The following is a 7,041-nucleotide window of genomic DNA, read 5'->3' on the forward strand; positions in this document are numbered from 1 at the left end:
CTTCCAAATAGGTGGGCAAATAAGCAGAATTATAGCTGGCCTGTTCAAGTGCAGCATGCTTGAAGAACTAGACCACAGCAGGGGCAACAACAAATCCCAGCTATTTTGGAGCCTGAGGCACAGGAGTTCCAAGTACAGGTTAGCCTGAGTAATACAACGAGCCTGAATCAACAACAGGACAATTTGCCATTGTACAAATGGATCAAATAAAGTCCAGAAAGTTCATTAGAAGTTCACTATGCTCATCCTTTTTTGAGGTGGGGGGGGATACGAGTAAGAATTAAGTTCAGGGATTGATTCATGCATGCTAACCATGTGTGCTGCCACCAGGCTGAGCCCCTAGCCTCTGCTCTGAGGTTTTGCACCTTGTTTCTGTACTCATGCCAGCATATCTCATCAGGCCTGGGAGGCCCTCAGAATAACAAGATTTACTTCATAGCAAGTTCTCCAAGCAACTGGCCGTCCCACTTGGGGAATCAGTATGGGATTTCCATGTGTTGGTTGGGTTTCACTTCCTGTCTCATTGTGACCTTGCTCATACTGCCAGTAAGATGCCAGTAAGAAACACTTTGACACTGACCTCATGGCTTATTCCCAGCCTGATATCATTTAAATGGTTTACTATAGGCCAGGGCCTTCCCTGGGGGCTAAGAGGAATACAGGCTTCCAAGATCAGTGTCTTCACTACTCACTGGTTAGTGCATTAAGTGTGCTAACTTCCGGCTGTGGGTGGAGGTCAAGGAAGCAGCATTCTAATTGGGATCCTTGGATGGTGCCAGGCATGGTGGTACAGGACAATATTCCTAGCCACTATGAGGCAGAAGCAGGAGGATCGTGAATTCAAGGGTAAGACCCTGTTAGAGATCATAATAATAAATGCACATCTGGGCCTGAGGCTCAAGATTAGCAACAAAGTTGGAGAATGCCTCTGGGCACAGCACTGTAACCTATCCACATTCCTGCTTGGTTTCTTCTAGTACCTTTTTCCCCCCTGGGTAGATGGAGGGCTGGAAGGCATGTTGAGACAGGGTCTCTCTATGTGACCCTGGCTGGCTCAGTAACCCACTGTGCAGGCTAGACAGTCCTCAAACACATGGTAGTCCTCCTGCCCCAAGCTTTCAAAGTGCTGGGATTCCAGGCACTCGCCACCACACTTGGCTCTTTCAGAAGAGACCCTTCCCTCTGTCAAGGTCTCAAGGGCTTAACCTCTGAATGGGCAAGACCCTGGTTACCCACACCCTGGACAAGGGCAGCAAGCCCAGAACTTTCCTCTGCTTCTGCCCTTCCCTCTAGGGAGGGACCTGTTATGAATGAATAGGTCTTTTCTGAAGCCTGTAGAAGAGGGGAGAAGGCCTGCTTGTGGGCTGCAGTAGTCAGCATAAGAGGCAGGGCTGGGTTTCAAAGCCAGACAGACTTGTGGGCCGGGGCACAGGGAACCTGTGGAGGTCTCAGGAAAGAGTCCTGGTCTTCTGTGCAGGTCCAACTACTACAGTCTCTGCCATGTCATACGAAAAGCTCAGCCCAGCCAGGCATGGTGACATACCTCTAATCCTAGCCTTGAAAGGAGTTCTAGGCTAGTCTCAGCAACAAGGGACCCAGTCTCTAGAAACCAAAACCAAACCAACAAAAGACCAGGCCAATCTTGACCCTAAAGGGAAAGTCAGATTACAGTCCCGGGAGATTTGTATCTTCCTGTGAGCCATCTTTCCTGAACGCAGAAGAAAAAGAACCATTCACAAGGTTCCCAACCAGGCATGGCCCCAGCAGATGGCTTAACCGAATCCAATCAGGTACATAATTTAGGAACCTATGGGAATGCAGTCATGTCTATGGGTGGCTAGCAGAAAGAAAACAGACTTTGGAATTGAGTAATGTTATAACTTTAACCCAGAGAAAAAAGTTGCAAAACCAAGCCTCTGAAGGAAGCATACTTGAAGTTCCCTGTTTCCCATGACTATGAGAAGGACTGTGCTTCAGCACTTCTTCCTGTCACTCAAATTCTCTTCCTTCCCAGGACCATACTTGTGTCTGGTTCCCTTTCCCTCAAGGGCTATGAAAATGGCTTTACATCAGGCAAGGACTCAGTTAAACAAGACTTACTCTGCCATTCTAAGGAGCCTCAAATCTCTCACATAGCTTCATAGGAAAAGGATTTAGGTGCATGTGAAAACTTGTGGTCCAAAAAAAAAAAAAAAAAAAAAAAAAAAAAGCTGGTCAGTGGTGGCACATGCCTTTAATCCCAGCACTCAGGAGGCAGAGGCAGGTGGATCTCTGTGAGTTTGAGACCAGCCTGGTCTACAAGATCTAGTTCCAGGACAGCCTCCAAAGCTACAGAGAAACCCTGACTCAAAAAACAAAACAAAAAACAAACAAACAAAACTAGTGGTCAACCTTGGATATCATTCTTCAGATTCCTTATACCACTTATTTGAGAAAGGGTCACTTGCTGGTTTAAAATTCACCAAGTAGGTTAGGCTGACCAGCCAGTGTGCCCCAGGGATCCTCCTACCCAGCTACCGAAGCCATGGGATCATGAGTGCTTACCACCATGCTTTTACATGGGTGCTGGAGATCAAACGCATGTCCTCTTACTAAAGGGGCAAGCAGTTTATTATCTTCCAAGCTGTTAGAAAAGGAATTTGAAGTCAAGAATTTGCCCAGCACATGTGAGGCTCTAGGTTTTATCCTTTGAATTGCCAACAGAGGCAAGGCTGCTGGGTGTTATGACACTGTCCTATAATTGTAGCATTCTAGAGCCAGGATGGAAGGTTGTGAATTTAAGACAAGTGTGAGCTATATAGAGACTGCCTCAAAACCCAGAGGAAGCCTTTGCTATCAGAAAGTTCTAGTTAAAATCTTGAACTGTATGCCTTGGACAAATAAACTCCAAATGTTCAAGAGCCAAGTCTCATTCCCATTTTTCTTAATACTGCAGCTGGTCCAGAATGCCTGCATGCACACACCGCCACCCCCCCACCCACCCCCCCCCACCCCACCACCCCCGCCCAGACAGGGTTTCTTGTGTAGCTTGGAATTTACTTTGTAGGCCAGGCTGGCCTTGAACTCAAGATCCACCTGCTCCTGCTTCCCAAATGATGGGACTAAAGGTGTGTGCCAGCACATCCAGCTCTGCATGTATGTTAAACTATTGCCTAAAGACCAGAAAAAGCAGCTTGGCTTGGTGGCACAGACCTATAATCCTAGCTAATTAAGGGGCCAAGGCAGAAGGCCCACTGGTTCAAGGCCTGCTTAAATAATTTAATAAGACCTGTGTCAAAACATGAAAAGGGCCCAAGACGGATGTAGCTTGGTGGCAGAGCACTTGTCTGATATGTTTGAGGAGCCTAGATTCAATCTCCAGTACTGGATGGGTATGTGGGTGAGGGAAGGAATTTTTAAAATTGGCAAGGGAAATGAGGGCGAATAGCTTTGAGCAAATGGACAGGGCTTTCTGCCAGAGAAAGAGCTGTCACTTTCCATTTCCTACAGCTCTCACCATTCATAGTGAGTCACCCAGGCCCTGTATCTGGTTCCCTCTGGCCATACGACAGAGCCATAAGAGCTTTCCAGGAAAGGCTGCCTGGGCATCAGGTTGCAGGACACAATCACATAAATAAATAATAGATCAGTTCAAATCTGTGCCTCCGAGGATCACTGACAAAGAGACGAGCAGCTCTCTTCCACCTACAGAAAAGCCTGAGCCTGGGGCTAATAAGTCAGATAGGCTGTTAAGGAGCGCTGCCTATCTCTTACACATCTACAGATCACAGGGAACCTTCGGCTCTAGTCCACTGATCTCAGTGACCCAAGGGCCCCTCACTTTACACAGCTCGACTCTCACATCTTTTACTGAACTGGTCTGCAGCCTTACAGATGACTTCCTCATTCCTAATACTCCCAAACCAGTCGAGCCTCTTCTACATCACTTTTTTTTTTTTTTTTTTTTTTTTTTTTTTTTTTTAAGACAGGGTCTCACTAGGAAGCTTTGGCTGGCCTGGATTCCATAGAGGCACTCCTTACGTAGACCAGGTTGGCCTCAAATGCAGAGTTCTGCCTGCCTCTTAACTTCCAAGTGCAGAGATTAAAGCTATGCACCACCACATCTAGCTTCATCACTCAATGCTAATCACACAATTTAAGTTTTAGAAATGTTGTTATTATGCATGTGTTGAATTTCTCTGCTTTTGTTTTGGGTGGTTTGTGGTGTGCTTGTTTTAAATAGGGTCTCAAGTAACCTAAATTGGTCTTGAACTCCTGCCTCTTGATTCTCCTCCCTTTACTTCCTGAGTGCTGGGGATTACAGGCTTGGAACACCATGAGAAACCCTCCCCCTTTTTCTTTTACTGAGGCAGGATCTATTCTGCAGCCCTGGCTGGCACAGAACTCACTATAAATAGTTCAGACTGGCCTCAAGACCATGGTAATCCTTCTGTCACAGATTTTGTTTGTTTTTTGAGGAAGGGTCTCTTTATGTAGTTCTGGCCATCCCAGAGCTCACTATATGGATCACACTGGCTTCAAACTCAGAGATGCACTTACCTATGCCTCTCAAGTGTTGGGATTAAAGGTGTGTGCCACCAAGCGTGCATGCTGATTTCTGAGTGCTAAAATGATAGGCATGAGCTACCATAGCCAGGTCTGCTTTTAAAAATCATGCTTATCAGTGTGTTGAAGAGGGGGAGCTTATGTGTGACATGGTGTGCCAAAGGACAACCTGCAGGAGTCAGTCCTCTCCTTCCTATGTGGGTCCTGAGAATGGAACTCAGGTCAGGCTTGGCAGCAAATGCCCTTACCCAAGTAAATTTTATTTCTATTTCTCCCTCATTTATCACTAGCAAAAATAATCTCTATTGTTTCACAGAAGCTGTATGGTATCATACAAAGAAATGGGCACAGAAGTAAAAATATTTGTGTTCCTGTCTGAATTCTGAGTTACGAGCCAGAAGACAACGAAAGAATTCCCATTCATTTGTTCTATCTATTCAGTGTCTGGCCTGTACTTGTCACTAAGCTGAGAGAGGCTTAAAGTACCTACATAAAGTATTTATGTAGGCCTGGGAGATGGCTCAGCAGATAAAGGCGATTTGCCTAGCCTTAAGACCCAAGTCTCCTAAACCAGAACCCACATGGTAGGGAAGAGAACCAACTTCCACAGGTGGCCTCCAACCTCCAGGGGTCACTGTGGCATGCGCACACTCGAACAAACAACAACAACAAGAAAGCAACCGCCCGTTTTTCAGTTTTATAGAGGACATCATGTGAATATAGACTTGAGCCCTAGCATATACTGGAGCTAGAAACAGGAGAAATCAGCAAACACTCCAGGTGTCCCTACTGGGTGAAAGATGAGGCATTAGCCAGCAAGGAGGACAGCAACATATTCCAGACAGCAGTTTCTCTGTGAAGCAGCCATGCACCTAAGTTATATGGTATTGGCATGAAGGCTCAAAGGGAAGGATTAAACAAGAACGGAAGAGTCTTGAACTCGACCTTGTAAGCCAGTAGCTGTCAAAAGCATGCTGTTGTACTCGAATTCTTCACTAGTGTGCTGACAAAGCTTGTTCAATGCATAAAATTTGTTCTTGTAAGCCAGGCACAGTGGTGCATGGCTGTAATCTTAGAACCTAGGAAGCTGAGGCAAGGTGGTCAGTTTGAACCCAGTTAGGGCTAGATAGCAAGAACCTGTCTAAAAACAACAAACAAAAAAAATTGTGTTTAGAAATGAATTAAGTTGCTGGGAGTTGGTGACGCACACCTTTGATCCCAGCACTTGGGAGGCAGAGGCAGGTGGATCTCTGCTAGCCAGGTCTACAGAGTGAGTTCCAGGACAGAGAAACCCTATCTCGAAAAAACACAAAAGGAAAAAAAAAATTAAGTTTAAATGATCCAGAAAATAAGGAAAGAGACCTATATGAGATCACACTGACATCAAAGAGAGAAACACTGTTGAGCCAAACACTGAAGATCCTTGATTCAGAATGGCCATGTAAAAATGTGATTAAGCTGAGTTCAGTGGCCAAGGTCTGTAATCCCACCTACTGGGCAGACTGAGGTAGAGGATAGCAAGTTCAAGGCCAGCCTGCACAGCATCGGGAGACCTTACCTAAAAATGATCTAAGACGGTACTTTAGGCAATTGAAAAAGACAAGCACTCTGAGCTTGGGTGGAGAGGAACTTAGTTGTACTAACCGTATCAGGAAGAAAGCCACCTTGATTTAATATTTCTGCCTTTTATCATCTGCAGCATGCTTTTCAATGAAGCAGCATCACTGTAGTAGAGTCACTGTGGTGAGTATGCCATAGAAATTTTTAGTCATATAGTCCAGCGGCCACTACTACTGGTGTGCTTTGTCATTAGGATAAGTACTGTGGTCTAGTGTCATAGCTCCATAGAATGCTTGGAACACAATTTCAGCTTGGGAGCCATGGGGGTGGTAAATAAGGCTATGTTCAAGGTTCATGTCCTTTACTGGCATCATGATGTATTATAATGGGACTAAGAACACTCACTCAGTTCTGATAAGGCAGTCTACAGCACATAGTCATACTAAGCACTATTCATATAGCCTTATCTATAAGATGGATGTCAAAGGAGACAGTCATGTTTTCTGAAGGTCTGAATAAGAGTCTGTCTGAGGTTTTCATCTACAATTATGGTCTCCTTCATGGCACTGGAGCTATCTTTTTGGCTAGATGTCGTGGTGAACACTGTAACCTCAGCACTTGGAAAATAGAAGCAAGATGATGAGTTCAAGATCTTTCTCAGCTACTCAATGAGTTCGAAGCCAACCTGAGCTATAAGACAAACACATAAACAAATTATCTTTCTAGATATTGGAAGGATTAGCTATGCAGGGAATTGTTATTTTACATTTTAAATTCATTTATCTAAGTAGTATCTTCCTCTAAATCTGACTTTACTGATATGCTAACACAGAGCTCTGTAGACTTTGCAACCCCATAGGTACATTAAGTACAAATTCTTGTTTCACAATGATTTCATTTCAGTGCTGGTTGAGGATGGGGAGTCAGATGGCCAGA

Source organism: Cricetulus griseus, chromosome 4 (genome assembly GCF_003668045.3).
Source record: "Cricetulus griseus strain 17A/GY chromosome 4, alternate assembly CriGri-PICRH-1.0, whole genome shotgun sequence".
Taxonomy (NCBI): domain Eukaryota; kingdom Metazoa; phylum Chordata; class Mammalia; order Rodentia; family Cricetidae; genus Cricetulus; species Cricetulus griseus.